We start from the raw sequence: 16,759 nt of genomic DNA, 5'->3' as shown, positions 1-16,759 counted from the left end.
ATGTAATTGAGCCTGGTTCCTTTATATTGAATAGCCACCCCCCCTTTTTTTTTTTTGATATCTTATCCCTCTCATTGATGTTACTTTCAACTGGTTCGTAGCAAGAGTCTCCTTTCCCCTGTGTTTCAGTGTTGTTTTCTTCTCTTGCCTAGAAGCTGTTACCAGCAGCCTCTTTAAGGGCCATCAGGATTCAGTTTACAATGTCATGAAGCCCTTTGGGTTTTCATTTCTTTCTCTGAATCCATTCAGATCTTACCTACCTCCAGGTTGAAAGGCATTCTCACATCTTTTAGTTCTTTTTTAATGGCATTTTTAATATCAGTATCTGTGCCAGGTATTTATTGCCAGCAAATTGTATAATAAACCACGCCAAAGCCTAGTGGCTCAAAACAGCATTTACTTTGTTCAAACATTTGTGTTGGGGCAAGACTCAGTGAGTGAGGCCAGCACATTTCTTTTCCAGTCAGCATCAGCTGGGATATCATGAAGGTGGGGACCAGAGTCATCTGAAGATTAGTTCATGCACATGTCTGGCAGTTGGAGATGGCTTTTGTATGGGGCATTAGTTGGGGGCGGTCAGTGGGGGTACTGGGAAGGTGCTCAGCATGTTGTCTGAGCTTCTTCACAGTGTAGTGACTTATGCTAAGGGTGGGCTTTCCCACAGAGCAAAAGTCAGTTTCCCCAGACTCCATCCAGTAGAAATTAGTTACTGAGGCCAGCACATATTTAAGGGGAGGGAATTTCAGAGAAATGTGTCAAAGAATTTGTAGACAGTTTCAATACCACCACATCCACTCACCTCGACTTACTGAGTAATCATTCTGTCTAAAGGAAAGTTCTTTGCAACTCGGTGTCACTGAAATTCCTGCAAATTTTGTTAGTTGTTTTGTTTGGTATGTTCTGTTCTGTGAAAAGTAACAAAAATGGTTACAAAAATGAGGCATTTTTTTGTTGTTGTTTTTGTTCAGAAAAATGTGTGGATCATCTCACTAAGCTATTAGGAGATGGGATTTCTTTAACCTTTTGAATTATTTTTCTTTAGAATGCAGTTCAAATTAGCAAAAACTATTCATAGTTCAGAAAAATACATGGGATTAGAATCCATATTTATAAGATTTATTAATGAGAGTTATTTTCACAATCTTCTTTTGGGAAGTGTTTATTAACTCAGCCCTAGATAACTCAAACTTCTTTAAAACATGGGACATTAAGATGGGGGAAGGAGTAAGAGACATTCTACTAAGAGGTGACTTGTAGTGATTTTATGGAGAAAAAATAGAAAAGAGTGTAAAATCAAGTGCAAATGTTGTGTGACAAAGATGATGACAGTGAAGAATATATTTTGTGACTCCTGGTGGTTTGAACTTCTTTCTTGATTCTCTGAGTAATCCCTGGTCCTACATTCTACAATACAGATACCATCGTATCTATTTGATCCTGGGTTTGAGTTAGGCTGTGCTCAGTCCACTTGCCTCATTACCAAACAGTATTGTTTTATTCTTGCAGATTGATGATCTTACAGCAGAGCTGGAAACTGCGTCTTCAAAATGTCTGCACCTGGATGCAAAAAATCAAGTTCTTCTAGAGGAGTTATTATCTATGAAATGAATGCAAAAGAAATGTGAAAAACTAGAGAATAAAAAGAAGTTGGAGCAAGAAGTAGTGAACCTCAGAAGTCATATAGAAATGAATATGATAAAACACAGTGAAGTAGAGCAGTATAAATGGGAGATTGATGAAAGGGTGAGACAGGATCTCGTAGAGAAATTAAAGGAAGTCAACCTATTTTTGCAGGTTAATTTGTTCATCTGTCATGTTCTTGAATTCACCTCATTGTAAATTACGTTTTGGATCTATACAGCTTCTGTGTTTCCTCTACTTCCCTTAGAGCAGTTGGTTTGGTGGTTTTCTGGAAGGAAGGGGGCATTTGTTTCTCCCTTTAAATATTTCTGTTTCCATCACAGTTATCACCAAATTGACCTATCAGAATGATTCTCACTGGAGAGTCCTTTGAATTATTAGACCAATTGGTATAAAACAAGACTACTAGGAGGAAAAGAAAATATCGTGGTTTAGAACTGGTCCCATCCTCTTGAATTATGTTTAAGTTGTCTTGTTAAATTTTTAAAATTTTAAGTTGATCCTCTTGTTCTTTGAATTATCAGATTAAATAAACACCACTATAACAATAATTCCACTTTAATTTTATAATTCACATTTAATTCACTTCACATTGATAATAATTGTTTTAAACTTCTGCTCTTTTTGTTGTTGTTGTTGTTTTAATTTAATTTTATTTTTTAACTTTACAATATTGTATTGGTTTTGCCATATATCAAAATGCATCCGCCACAGGTATACATGTGTTCCCCATCCTGAACCCTCCTCCCTCCTCCCTCCCCATACCATCCCTCTGGGTCGTCCCAGTGCTTAACCTTTAAAATTGTTTTCTGAATCACTGACTCAAAAGTAAAGGGAGTAAATACCATTTTCCAGGTTAATGATTATTTTTAAAATATTATCTTTTTAAATTTGCCTTAGATACAAGCAACATCTCAGGAGAATTAAGAGCAGTTACAAGAGAAGAATAATGCTTCCATAAGAAGTCAGATGGAACTCAGAATTAAAGACTTGGAATCTGAGCTCTCCAAGAAGATTTTGCAAGAAGATTCTCATAAAGCAGAGTTGGGAAAATATAAGCAACTCTACCTAGTAGAACTAGAAGTTAGAAAGTCATTGGAAGGTAAACTAGACAAGTAAGTCAAAACACAGAATCACAGAAAGTAAATTTAGTTTGTTAATTTGTCTCTAAAGCCTAATTTTTATAGAGCGCAGTTCATGAGATTAGTAGGAAGTGAAAGCTAACTAGATGGTCACTGCTAGAGGGTGGCCTAAGACAAACTATTAACACGGTGTCCTTTTAAGTTTTACCACACAGAGTCGGAAATAACTGAGGTGACTTAGTAGCAGCAGCACACTGCATAAAGGCATGCTTGTGAAATTGGGGGCAATTAACACAGGAGTGAAAGACAGGATAATTCACAGAGTGGCTAGAAATAGTATGGTTATCTGACTGAGGGAGGGTGTGTGGAGGATGGAAAGGGCAGATGGCACCTCCAGTGCCTAGTCCAGGTTTCCCCACTGTCTGAGAGCAGAGCATTCCTAGGAAACCTTTCATAAGCCAAAGCAGCATAAAGCAGAGAAGCAGGTACCCGAGGGCACATTCTGCTAGTTGAAGCCTAAAATGAATATGCACAAGTGAAACACAGGTGCTCCCATATAGGGTTCAGGGTTGTGGTGACTTGACACTGAGATGTGAGGTGTGGCTTCCAGGGAAGGAGCTCAGTGGGGCCAGTCTCCCTGCTTGGGGAGCGCGATGCCTCTCACTGTAAAACATATGCTGAAACTTTTTATATGAAATCAAAAAGTCTCTTCAAAAAAAATTTTTTTTATTATCAAAAACAGATGCTGACTTAGGCCTTTCCTAGAAGTGAAGTAACATAAAGTGAACTTTGGAAAAGCAGGGGGTACTTGTAATTGTTCCTGGGGCTGTTTTAGCTCTTTTCAATAACCCATTGACTTTCTTGTCCTCCCCTCTAGATTGTGACTCTAGATGATTCCTCAGAGCCAAAACTTAATTTCTTCGAGGTCATGAGTGAAACATGTATACAAGGGTGGTGAAAGCAAATGCTTGAAAGTGACTTTGTGGGATGGGGTGTTTCTTCATCCCTGAACTGTTTCCTGGAGGGAGGTGTGTCCCAGAGGGCAGCAGGTGTCACTGTGAAGCCACCTCCCTTTCTCCCTGATGTCCTTTCTCTCCTCTCCCAACTGTGACTTGTTACTTGAGGAGCCTTACTTGACCAAGGTTAGTTCTATTATCTTTTTTTGCGCTGGGTTTTAGATTTTTGATATGAATGATCCTTGTTTTTAATTTGGTGAAATTCTGAGTTGTTTATTTGACTTAATGCACACTAAGTACAAGCCATAATTAGCTATGCTAATAAAGGAGACAGAAATTTTATGATTTTTTTGTCCCAGAGTTCTTGATTTTAAGAGATACTTACTAAATTATTAAATTTCTTGAAAAGCTGCATTTAAATTCTACTTTAGAAATGAAATCTTATTGCCTAGTATCCAAAATTATTCTTTCAGATGTTTCACTTCCTTTCTAATTGATTTCAGTTGGCAATGCTTCATAATCATTTCCAAGCTCTGCTGTACCCAATGAAGTTTTTCTACCTCTAAGCATAAGTGAATCACTGGCATCTAAACACTAACCACATATGGATGCTTTTTGTTTAAAGGAATCCTATGTAAATCCTTTTTATGAATTAAATAAACTTAAAATACTAAACCAAAACATTAATTTCTAGTTTTGGCTTAACATTTTTTGTCATTTTCTTACATAAATTTTGTCGTTTCTTACAAAAATGACATTTTTGTCACTTTCTTTAATTGCTATTTTACCTATAGCATTTTTATTTAAAATTAAAAAAGACAATCTTGCTGAGCATTTGTAGAATATTCCTAGATTTGTAGTTAATTCAAACATTTAAACATTATAAATGAAGATCACTTTATCTCTATCTTGACATCACCTGGATGAATGGTATCTAAGATAGCAATGATGGGAGTTTTAAAATGCAACCAGTTTTCACTGTTAATCATTATGATTAAAATATCCATTTCAGTCAGTGCACACAGGTTTATGGTTTCAATGGTGTTTTCCTGATGTTTGTGATGCACAGAAAAGTAGCCCTTGTTAACTGCAGTCTCAACCTGTTTTTTTTCTTTTTTTTTTTTTTACTGAACAAGTAAGCCTAAAAAAAAAAAAAAAAAGTGTCCTCAACCTGTTTTTTTTCATTTGGCTTCTTGCCATTGTAGGAGAGCAATTAAGGTTTCTTTGACAACACTGCATCTACAATGGGTCTTAGTACTTGAGAGCTGTGAAACTGGAGGATGTGCTTTAGCTGTGTGGTCACAGCGGGCCTCAGAACACTTCATCCCAAGTCAGACACTTCCCCATGCAGGCTTAAGAGGAGGAAGAAAATGCCTGATCCCCGTTCCAGACACAGGCCGCTTACTGCACACCCAAGTTCACAGTGCTGTGGGCACATACATCTTTTAAAAGTAGTGATTTGGAACCAAGCAAGCACTTTGGGAGAAGTTCCTTCTCCCAAACTCACCCATTAGGTAAATCTCCTCACCTCTCATAAGGAGGGTAGGATTATAAGTCCTCACCTTGAAACTTTTCTCCTTCAAGTTCCCTGTCGTGTGTGTGTGTGTTTTTTTTTTCTCTTAAATGTATGTTTATGAATTAACTATATCAAATGACTGCTACATATAGGAGTTTGACAATAATTTACTCTTTTTTTAAGATATTTATTTATTTATTTTATCTTTTTTTTTTTTTTTCACTTTACAATATTGTATTGGTTTTGCCATACGTCAACATGCATCCACCACGGGTGTACACATGTTCCCCATCCTGAAGCCCCCTCCCACATCCCTCTCCATACCATCCCTCTTACCTTTAAAACATGATTTACTTAGAAAGCTACTATGTCATGTCACGTCACAAGCATTATTGAACTATGTAAGAAGGTTTTACATATTCATTTTCTCTGCATTATAGTTAAAAATCTATGTGTTTTTTTCTTAATCTGAGGAAGTAGCTGGCATAGGACTCTGGACTCAGTAAGAAAGTCATTGGCTTTCTTACTTCTTTTGTAGAATTAAGAACTTTGCCTAAATCATGACTCTCATACCTTAAAAAAAGTTTGTTTTTTTTTTTTTCAAAGGAAACAAACTTTCTTTAAAAAAATTTTGTGTGGAACCATATTATATAAAACAGAGATAAGTGTAAACCCTTTTAGCCAAAGGAGTGGCCAGAGGTCCTGCACTTGTGACTTCTCAGTTCCTCAACCCTGCAGTGACCCCTGTGGGACCTTCCCCTTCTATGGGACATAGTTTGGAAACTAACAGTTATGTGTTAATCCTTCTCACTAAACACCTTTAGAATAAAAACTTGCTGGTACATTGTTGCCTTGTGTATAATTTTCTCATCTTTCTGTGTTTTTGTTAAATGGAAAAGTTTAAAGAAAATTTCAGGTGTGTTCTCCTTAAAAACATTCAACTCAAACTACTTCCTCCATTTGAACAGGATCCTCATCTAGAAATCAAAATAAAGGTCTCAGAAGTATGTATTTAGGGCAGGAGCTGTTAGGGGGAGAAGATAGTAATCATGTGGGTCATTCCTAGGATCATGGGTCATTCTCTAATTCTTTGAAATTATGTGTACTCGATAGACTGATATTTATTGTATTTTTTATCAGTTAACGTTCTATATATATGTTCTCTGTTATTTATAAGTGAAATAAGTAGGAATGCATTTTATTTATGTGATTATTTTTCTACTTAAGTAATCTTCAAGTTAGGTCTAGTCGCTAAAAGTATTATTTAAATGTCATATTTAGTAAGCTGTATAACATTCCTATGATAATATCTCTTGCTTAACTTAAAGATAAATAATATTTGACTTATTTCAGATGCAGCAGGAGTTGGAAAGGAGTAAAACTAGAGAACTAAGAGAAGGTATGTTGCCAAAATGTATGAATTAAATTTAGATATTGATTTCTGAAATACACTGTAGACAATAAATGGCATCTCTTTCCATTGTTTGGATTGCAGATGCTATGTTAAATATTTTTTTTCTTATACATGCTGCTGCTGCTGCTAAGTCACTTCAGTCGTGTCCGACTCTCTGTGACCCCATAGACAGCAGCCCACCAGGCTCCTCTGTCCATGGGATTCTCCAGGCAAGAATACTGGAGTGGGTTGCCATTTCCTCTTATACATAGCTAATGAAAAATGTGAAAGCATGAGCAGTCATAGTGAAAAATATCCTTCTTCATTATTTATTCATCATGTTCCATAGTTTAAAAAAATCTCAAAATATCTATGTATTTCTATTTATTTCTGGCTGTATCCTTTCTCTACTACTGCTGTCACTGTGGAACTGTCCATCTGCACCCTGACACCATTCTCAGAAAGCATGGAGTTCATCAACGTCTCAAGTGTCTGGTAGTGGTTAAGGCTAGAACACCCAGACTCACACCGTTATGTTTGTGTAGCTGTCACTTGGTGGGTGACTTTATAATTTCTGTGTCATTGACTTTGTCAGTAGTTTTATCTCTTGCCCTCAGGAAAAGCCCCAAACACCTGCATCAATGTGGGTCCTTCCAAAGTAGTTGGCCTTATCTCTTTACCACCTTATTCTGCCCCTTAGCTGTGCATCTAACCAGCCAGACTGTGTAGGATCCCACAGATTCTTTTCCTCACCTCTGGTCTTTGTACATTCTTCTCCCCTCTGACTCTTGTACTTTTTCCCATCCTTCAGGTAGCTACTTCCATACCACCTCCACCAAAAAGCTGGCAGTATTGACACAAAGCCTGCTGTCCCTTCTTAGTGTTCCTTGTGCCATCTTGTATATCTGTCTTAGTATTTATGATACCATATGGAAATTGTCTGTTCATCTATTTTTACAGTTTATGGCATTATCACTTCTCAGGGTGACTGGGTCACCTTCATCTTGTAATTCCAGTGTTTGTCTCAGCATCTTAGCAGATAGTTATTGAGTAAATGAGTGAAGAATGAGAAATCCAGAAGCTCTGATACTCAGCCACATGTGGGACCATGGGATGATTATATAATTGTAATCTTGTATTTTGTTTTCTGTCATTTATAGATATGTTTAATTTTTCAGAGCACTTAGAAATATCTCAGTTTTTTTTTTTTTTTTTTACTAATACTGAGTTAACTCAAGTATTTTAGATAAAGAATGTAATCCTTTTTCTTTCCAGCTGCTGCTAAATTTGAATCTGAGTCCTATGGATTGTCTCCTTTAGGAGCTACAGATGGGTCAAATCTGTCTCAGGACCTGCTTTTGAAAACATCACAAGAATATGTACAGATTTTGAAGAAAAAATATATGATCTGAAAGATAAATAGTAAAAATTCCCTTCTGGACTGTTTTCATGACATTTTAGTTTTTTCTCATTAAGCATGATGAGAAAATTCTTATTAAAGGGAAATATTTTTGTGTATATGATGAAAATTTATATGGTATTTTAAAAATACTACATTTAAGTAGTATTAATGCACTGATCATAGCAAACACCCTCTTCCAAAACACAAGAGAAGACTCTACACATGGACATCACCAGATGGTCAACACCGAAATCAGATTGATTATATTCTTTGCAGCCAAAGATGGAGAAGCTCTACACAGTCAGCCAAAACAAGGCCGGGAGCTGACTGTGGCTCAGATCATGAACTCCTTATTGCCAAGTTCAGACTGAAATTGAAGAAAGTAGGGAAAACCACCAGACCATTGAGGTATGACCTAAATCAAATCCCTTATGATTATACAGTGGAAGTGAGAAATAGATTTAAAGGACTAGATCTGATAGACAGAGTGCCTGATGAATTATGGATGGAGGTTTGTGATATTGTACAGGAGACAGGGATCAAGACCATCCCCATGGAAAAGAAATGCAAAAAAGCAAAATGGCTGTCTGGGGAGGCCTTACAAATAGCTGTGAAAAGAAGAGAAGTGAAAAGCAAAGGAGAAAAGGAAAGATATAAGCATCTGAATGCAGAGTTCCAAAGAATAGCAAGAAGAGATAAGAAAGCCTTCCTCAGCAATCAATGCAAAGAAATAGAGGAAAACAACAGAATGGGAAAGACTAGAGATCTCTTCAAGAAAATTAGAGATACCAAGGGAACATTTCATGCAAAGATGGGCTTGATAAAGGACAGAAATGGTATGGACCTAACAGAAGCAGAAGATATTAAGAAGAGGTGGCAAGAATACACAGAAGAACTGTTCAAAAAAGATCTTCATGACCCAGACAATCATGATGGTGTGATCACTTATCTAGAGCCAGACATCCTGGAATGTGAAGTCAAGTGGGCCTTAGAAAACATCACTACGAACAAAGCTAGTGGAGGTGATGGAATTCTAGTTGAGTTATTTCAAACCCTGAAAGATGATGCTGTGAAAGTGCTGCCCTCAATTTGCCAGCAAATTTGGAAAACTCAGCAGTGGCCAGAGGACTGGAGAAGGTCAGTTTTTATTCCAATCCCAAAGAAAGGCAATGCCAAAGAATGCTCAAACTACTGCACAATTGCACTCATCTCACACGCTAGTAAAGTAATGCTCAAAATTCTCCAAGCCAGGCTTCAGCAATACGTGAACCATGAACTTCCAGTTGTTCAAGCTGGTTTTATAAAAGGCAGAGGAAACAGTCCAAATTGCCAACATCCGTTGGATCATCGAAAAAGCAAGAAAGTTCCAGAAAAACATCTATTTCTGCTTTATTGACTATGCCAAAGCCTTTGACTGTGTGGATCACAATAGACTGTGGAAAATTCTTCAAGAGATAGGAATACCAGACCACCTGACCTGCCTCTTGAGAAGTCTGAATGCATGTCAGGAAGCAATAGTTGGAACTGGACATGGAACAACAGACTGGTTCCAAATAGGAGAAGGAGTACATCAAGGCTGTATATTGTCACCCTGCTTATTCAACTTATATGCAGAGTACATCATGAGAAACGCTGGGCTGGAAAAAGCACAGGTTGGAATCAAGATTGCCAGGAGAAATACCAATAACCTCAGATATGCAGATGACACCACCCTTATGGCAGAAAGTGAAGAGGAATTAAAAAGCCTCTTGATGAAGGTGAAAGAGGAGAGTGAAAAAGTTGGCTTAAAAGTCAACATTCAGAAAACTAAGCTCATGGCATCTGGTCCCATCACTTCATGGGAAATAGATGGGGGAACAGTGGAAACACTGTGAGACTTAATTTTTTTTGCGGGGGGAGGGCTCCAAAATCACTGCAGATGGTGACTGCAGCCATGAAATTAAAAGACGCTTACTCCTTGGATAGCATATTGAAAAGCAGAGACATTACTTTGCCAACAAAGGTTCGTCTAGTCAAGGCTATGGTTTTTCCTGTGGTCATGTAAGGATGTGAGAGTTGGACTGTGAAGAAAGCTGAGGGCCGAATAATTGATGCTTTTGAACTGTGGTGTTGGAGAAGACTCTTGAGAGTCCCTTGGACTGCAAGGAGATCCAACCAGTCCATTCTGAAGGAGATCAACCCTGGGATTTCTTTGGAAGGAATGATGCTAAAGCTGAAAGTCCAGTACTTTGGCCACCTCATGCGAAGAGTTGACTCATTGGAAAAGACTCTGATGCTGGGGGGGATTGGGGGCAGGAGGAGAAGGGGACAAAAAAGGATGAGATGGCTGGATGGCATCACTCACTCTATGGATGTGAGTCTGAGTGAACTCCAGGAGTTGGTGATGGACAGGGAGGCCTGGCGTGCTGCAATTCATGGGGTCGCAAAGAGTCAGACACGACTGAGCGACTGAACTGAACTGAACTGAATACTACTTTTAAACAGTAGTATCTAAGTACTTTTGATACTATTTTCTCTGCAGCTAACTTAAGTGATTTAAAAACCAGCACTGTTAAGTTTTCCATATTCAAAGTGAAAGTATTAGTCACTCAGTCGTGTCTGACTCTGCAACTAATGGACTGCAGCCCGCCAGCCTCCTCTGTCCTCCACTATCTTGTGGGGTTAGCTCAAATTCATGCCCATTGAGTTGGTGATGCTATCCAACCCTCTTGTCCTCTGTTGTCCCCTTTCTCCTCCTGCCTTCCATCTTTCCCAGCAAAAGGATCTTTTCTGATGAGTCCGCTCTTCACATCAAGTGGCTGAAGTATTGGAGCTTCAGCCTCAACATCAGTCCTTCCAATGAATATTCAGGATTGATTTCCTTTAGGATTGACTCGTTTAATCTCCTTGCAGTCCAAGGACTCTTGAGAGTCTACTCCTAACACCACAGTTCAAAAGCATTAATTCTTTGGCAGTCAGCCTTCTTTATTGTACAACTCTCATATCCAGACATGACTACTAGAAAATAGTGTATATATGTTAACTCCAATCTTCTAATTTGTCCTTCCCCTCATGTTTCCCCTTTCATAACCATAATTTGATTTTCAGATCTTTTGAGTTGGTTTCTGTTGTGTAAATAAGTTTATTTTTATTAAATTCCACATGTAAGTGATGTGATACTTGTTTTTCTCTGTCTGAGTTACCTCATTTAGTATTGTAATTTGAGATCCATCTGTGTTGTTGCAAATGTCGTTATTATTTCTTTTTATGACTGAGTAATATTCCATTTTCGCTGTGTGTGTGTGTGTCTGTCTGTGTGTGTGTGCGCGCGCGTGTGTGTGTATACTGCATCTTCTTTATCCATTCTTCTGTTGATGGACATTTAGGTTGCTTCAATGTCTTGGCTATTGTAAATAGTTCTGCAGTGAACATTGGGGTGCATGTACCTTTTTGAATTATAGTTTTCTCCAGATATATGCTCAGCACTGAGATTGCTGAATCATATGGCAACTCTATATTTAGTTTTTACAGCAAACTTTATAGAGTTTTCTACACTGGGTGTACCTAGTTGCATTCCATAAGCAGTGTAGAAGGATTCCTTTTTCTCTACACTCTCTCCAGCATTTATTGTTTGTATATTTTTTGATGGTGGCTATTCTGATTGGTTTGAAATGATACCTTATTATAGTATTTATGCATTTCTATAATAATTAGTGATGCAGAGCATCCTTTCTGAGCATCCCTCATGTGCTTTTTGGTTGTCTGTAGGTGTTCCTTACAGAAATGTGTATTTAGATCTTATACTCATTTTTTGATCAGGTTGTTTGTTTTTTGATATTGAGCTCTTTGAGATGTTTGAATATGTTATAGATTAATCCCTTGTCAATTGCATCATTTGCAAATATTGTCTCCCATTCTGTGGGTTGTCATCTTTCTTGTTTATGATTTCCTGCACTGTGCAAAACTTTTACATTTAATTATATCCCATTTGCTTATTTCTCTCTTTATTTTCATTACTGTAAGAGGTGGATGGAAAATGATCCTGCTGTAATTTATGTCAGAGTGTGTTCTGCCTATATTCTCCTCTGAGTTTTACAGGACCTGTCTTATATTTAGGTGCCTAACCCATTTTGAGTTTATTTTTGTGTATGATGTTAGGGAGTGTTCTGATTTCCTTCTTATACATGTAGCTGTTGAGTTTTCTCAGCACCACTTATTGAAGGGGCTATCTTTTCTCCTTTGTATAATCTTGCCTCCTTTATCCTAGATTAATTGACCACAGGTACGTAGGTTTCTCTCTGGACTTTCTGTCTTGTTCCATTGATAATTCAATATATTTCTGTTTTTGTGCTAGTACTGTGTTTTGATAACTGAAGCTTGCAGAGTAGTCTGTAGTCAGGGTACCTGATTCTGTTGGCTTTTGCTTTTCTTCCTCAAGATTGCTTTGTCTACTTGGGGTCTTTTGTTTCCATACACACTGTAAAATTTTTTGTTCTAGTTGTGTGAAAAATGCCATTGGTAATTTGATAGAAATTGCACTGAATCTGTAGATTGCTTTGGATACTATAGTTATTTTGACAGTTATACAGTTATAATGTCACTTTCATTTCTATATTTCAGTTTCCTTTTCTATATTTCAGTTTCTTTCCTTCTTAGTTTAGGTAAAGGTTTATTGATAGTGTTTGTTTCTTTCAGGAAATCAACTTACAGTTCTTGCATATGAGCACTGGGCTGGCATGCCAGGCCTCTGTGTGCATGGGCAATGTGTTTAGAAGTGTTGCTTAGCAACGATCATTCTGGGATGAAAGATTCCAAACCGTTGAGCTTCCCAGCTGGGAGGTTTTGGCAGGACGGCTCTGGCTTAACTGTAGTGCTCATGTTGGGTTTAGGGGACTCTGAAGAGCCGAGGGAGAGGTAAGGTGTGTTTGTCTGTAGGCTCTGCGATGAAGATTTTTGGCTTTGGGAGTAAGAAGGGTGTGTAGCGCTTTGGCTCCTCCATCAACCCAGTGAGAGACAGTGGTCATGGAATCAACTTCCAGCCCGGGTACCGCATCCGAGACAAAGACCTCAGAAAGATCCACAAAGCTGCCATTGTGGGCAACGTAGCCAATGTGCAGCATGTTCTGTTATTTGGAAAAAATGGCCTGAACGACAGGGACAAGATGGACAGGTAAGCAGAGTGGAAGGGCCTGGCAGAGATCCCTCCTGTGAGTTTCCCCTCCAAGGCTCCTGGATACCTTCCTGCGATCCAGCATCCCACAGACTTTAAAGGCAGCAAAAAGCCTTAGCTGGTTTTGGACCCATTTATAATTCCCCTTATAGAGCTTTACTGATAGTTTTGAAGTCATTTAACTGAATGTCGGTAATCACAGAAATTAAATGAAACATGAATAGCATCTGTTTTTCCTTTCTTCCTCCTACTTTTTATTCACATGGGTTAGCATGATGTACTCATGAGTAAAAGCTCTCAAGTTACATAGCCTTCAATAAATCTTCTCAACCTTATGGCTCTCACATTTTTTTCTCACGTGATTTATGAATGCACTTCTTCATGGATCGCCTATTGTGGATCATGGCAGTGGACAGATTTCTGGTGTTGTCAATATCTTATTTTTAATGTATACATTTTTTATACCATAAGGTTATATATTACAGAAAACTGCATAGTGAGCAAGATAATTCCCATGCCAAATAAACTTCTGGATTAAAAATTCTTCAGATACATTTCAATGTCCATTTTATATCAGTGTACACTTAGGTGTATGTGTTCTTTGCTGAAGGACCTTAGAAGACAGCTTTGAAGTAGGAAGCTGGCTGTGTCCTTGAATAGAAAGACATTTTCTTAGGATGTATGGTCTTTCTATATTTAAAGCAAATCAACATTTCATGGTTTTAAAGATTTTGGGTTACATATGCTGTCTTTAATTGTTGTGATGAAATTAAAAGTTTTGTATAGTAGAGGAAGATTTACCCTTCTAGATATCAAAACGTGCTATAAGTGCCCACAAAGTGTTCATTTACTAACAACTGTAAAGATAGATAAATGAATAGAACAGAATACCCAAACACCCAAATGTATGTAACACTTTAGAACTTGAAAATGATGACTTTTTCTGTTAGAAATGATAAACTGTGTGTAGATGGTGGAGAAATAACCTGGTAAAAGAGAAAAATAACTCAATTTTTATCTCACCAAAAAGTTTCAGATAGAGTATGGATCAAACATTTCAAATATGCAGAGTGAGAAAAGTACCAGAATAAAACTCAGATTCCTATTTATACATTTTTTATCTGCTAACAGAGACCTTCTGTTTTTTCTATTTCTACTGTTTCTTAACCTTATTTTTTTAATTGGAGAATAATTGTTTACAATGTTGTGTTCTTTTCTGCTGTATAACATCATAAATCAGTTGTAAGTATACATATATCCCCTTCCTTGTGAGCCTTCCTCCCACCCCAAAGATCTTTCTAAGAATGATTTCAAAAGTAAGAAATCTGGAGTTTCCTGGATTTCCACACAACACACACACACACACACACAAAGAAAATAAATCTGGGTGTTGATTTAACATTTTAACAACACAAAAAATTTAAAACTCTCTGTAGATCAAGCTGTCTATAGGCAAGTCAGCTTAGCAGACAGGGCTTGTCTTTTTGGCACAATTTCAATTTATTTTTATTTTATTTTTATTTTTTTGAGGATTGATATTTTAAGACAACTTTCAGCCTTTTCATAAGTCAAGGGAATCTAGGGAGTTCTTTAGTCATCCAGTGGTTAAGACTCACTGTTGTGGGCCTAGGGTTCGATACCTGGTGGGGGAACTAAAATCCTGCCAGCTACTGGAATGTATTGTACAACATGGGGAATATTGAAAATATCATATAATAACTTTAAATGGAGTATGACCTATAAAAATTGTGAATCACTATGTTGTGTACCTGTAATATATAATAATATGTAATATGCATCATCTATATTTTAGCTGGAATCAAGATTGCTGGGAGAAATATCAATAACCTCAGATATGCAGATGACATCACCCTTATGGCAGAAAGTGAAGAAGAACTAAAAAGCCTCTTGATGAAAGTAAAAGTGGAGAGTGAAAAAGTTGGCTTAAAGCTCAACATTCAGAAAACGAAGATCATGGCATCCGGTCCCATCACTTCATGGGAAATAGATGGGGAAACAGTGGAAACAGTGTCAGACTTTATTTTTCTGGGCTCCAAGATCACTGCAGATGGTGACTTCAGCCATGAAATTAAAAGATGCTTACTCCTTTGAAGGAAAGTTATGACCAACCTAGAGAGCATATTCAAAAGCAGAGGCGTTACTTTGCCAACAAAGGTTCATCTAGTTAAGGCTATGGTTTTTCCTGTGGTCATGTAAGGATGTGAGAGTTGGACTGTGAAGAAAGCTGAGGGCCGAAGAATTGATGCTTTTGAACTGTGGTGTTGGAGAAGACTCTTGAGAGTCCCTTGGACTGCAAGGAGACCCAACCAGTCCATTCTGAAGGAGATCAGCCCTGGGATTTCTTTGGAAGGAATGATGCTAAAGCTGAAAGTCCAGTACTTTGGCCACCTCATGTGAAGAGTTGACTCATTGGAAAAGAGTGATGCTGGGAGGGATTGGGGGCAAGAGGAGAAGGGGACGACAGAGGATGAGATGGCTGGATGGCATCACTGACTTGATGGACGTGAGTCTGAGTGAACTCTGGGAGTTGGTGATGGACAGGGAGGCCTGGCATGCTCCGATTCATGGGGTTGCAAAGAGTTGGACATGACTGAGCGACTGATCTGATCTGATCTGGTATTTTAATTAAAAAGAAGCAACCTTAGACAAAAAGACTTTATGGTAATTAGATCAACAGGAAAAATGAGAAATGAGCAAGCAAAAATGCTACCAATTATAGTTGTACAGACATTGTGAATTATAAATTTCATTCCAATGTCAGAGACATTAAAATGTCAGAAAATGAACATATTAGAATCATTGAAGCACAGTGTTGTCTCTAATCCTCAAAATGTATCTGCAAAGGAGGTATGATATCCTTTGACTTCATTGAGATGTTGTCCTTGTAAAATAGTAGTAATAGTAATAAGTATCATTATATTACCTAACAGTTACTGAGCTGTAACCTGTGCCAGGAACAGTTCTAAACTCTGCATGGATCTCATTTAAGCATAGCAGTGCTGTCCTGTGAGAGAACTGCTTCTCTCTCTCCATTTTGTTGATGAGGAAATTGAGGCACAGAGAGGCTGAGCAACAGCTAAGTGACAGAGTGAAAGTCAAATTCAAACCCAAGTTGAGCTGAATCTCAAGGTCATGGTCATTCTATTCAAGTAAATTGTTCTTTCATTAATGTTAAGAAGAGCTAATGCTAATATATAATGTTCTTTCTCCAGAAGGAAATGAAATATTTGTTTTAGAGCGGTAGGAATAGCATGGTATTGAATGTTTTCAATCACAGGAACAATTATTTGTTTTGAAACAGTAACACTACAGTTTCCTGAAAACTCCTCTTGCTTTCATAGGACTGTCCTCCACTTGGCCTGTGCCAATGGCCATTCAGCAGTGGTAACTCTGTACCTGGAGAGAAAATACCTGCTTAACCTCTATGACAATGAAAACAGGACAGCACTGATGAAGGTATGGGGCAGCGAATTGTGTCCACACAAGGTGGATGTGATTTAACTACTGAGACTAAAAGTGAATTCATCTCATTTAGATATAGCAAACTGGTGAAGCTTGTGGACTATTTACTTTGAATTCCTAGAATTTACACTCTGTTT

The 16,759-nt window shown here is 37.8% G+C and overlaps 2 long non-coding RNA genes across 2 annotated transcripts in view; both read left to right on the top strand.

Annotated features, from left to right (window-relative positions):
* The first annotated feature begins 1,156 nt into the window (after positions 1 to 1,156).
* On the top strand, positions 1,157 to 6,977 carry LOC112447074 (uncharacterized). The gene is made up of 3 exons (XR_003035148.2): positions 1,157 to 2,756; positions 3,601 to 3,865; positions 6,549 to 6,977. It is a non-coding gene; the product is annotated as an uncharacterized lncRNA (long non-coding RNA).
* Positions 6,978 to 8,564: 1,587 nt separating this feature from the next.
* LOC101903639 (uncharacterized) overlaps positions 8,565 to 16,759 on the top strand; it is a 54,684-nt gene continuing 46,489 nt past the window's right edge. Inside the window, exons 1-2 of the long non-coding RNA XR_003035135.2 lie at positions 8,565 to 12,883; positions 16,502 to 16,616. This is a non-coding gene — a long non-coding RNA (uncharacterized lncRNA). The remainder of the gene's footprint in view (positions 12,884 to 16,501; positions 16,617 to 16,759) is intronic.

The sequence above is a fragment of the Bos taurus genome, chromosome 1 (genome assembly GCF_002263795.3).
Source record: "Bos taurus isolate L1 Dominette 01449 registration number 42190680 breed Hereford chromosome 1, ARS-UCD2.0, whole genome shotgun sequence".
NCBI classification, from domain to species: domain Eukaryota; kingdom Metazoa; phylum Chordata; class Mammalia; order Artiodactyla; family Bovidae; genus Bos; species Bos taurus.
Note: the sequence above shows the minus strand (reverse complement) of the source record. Positions and strands in the feature narration are given on the sequence as shown.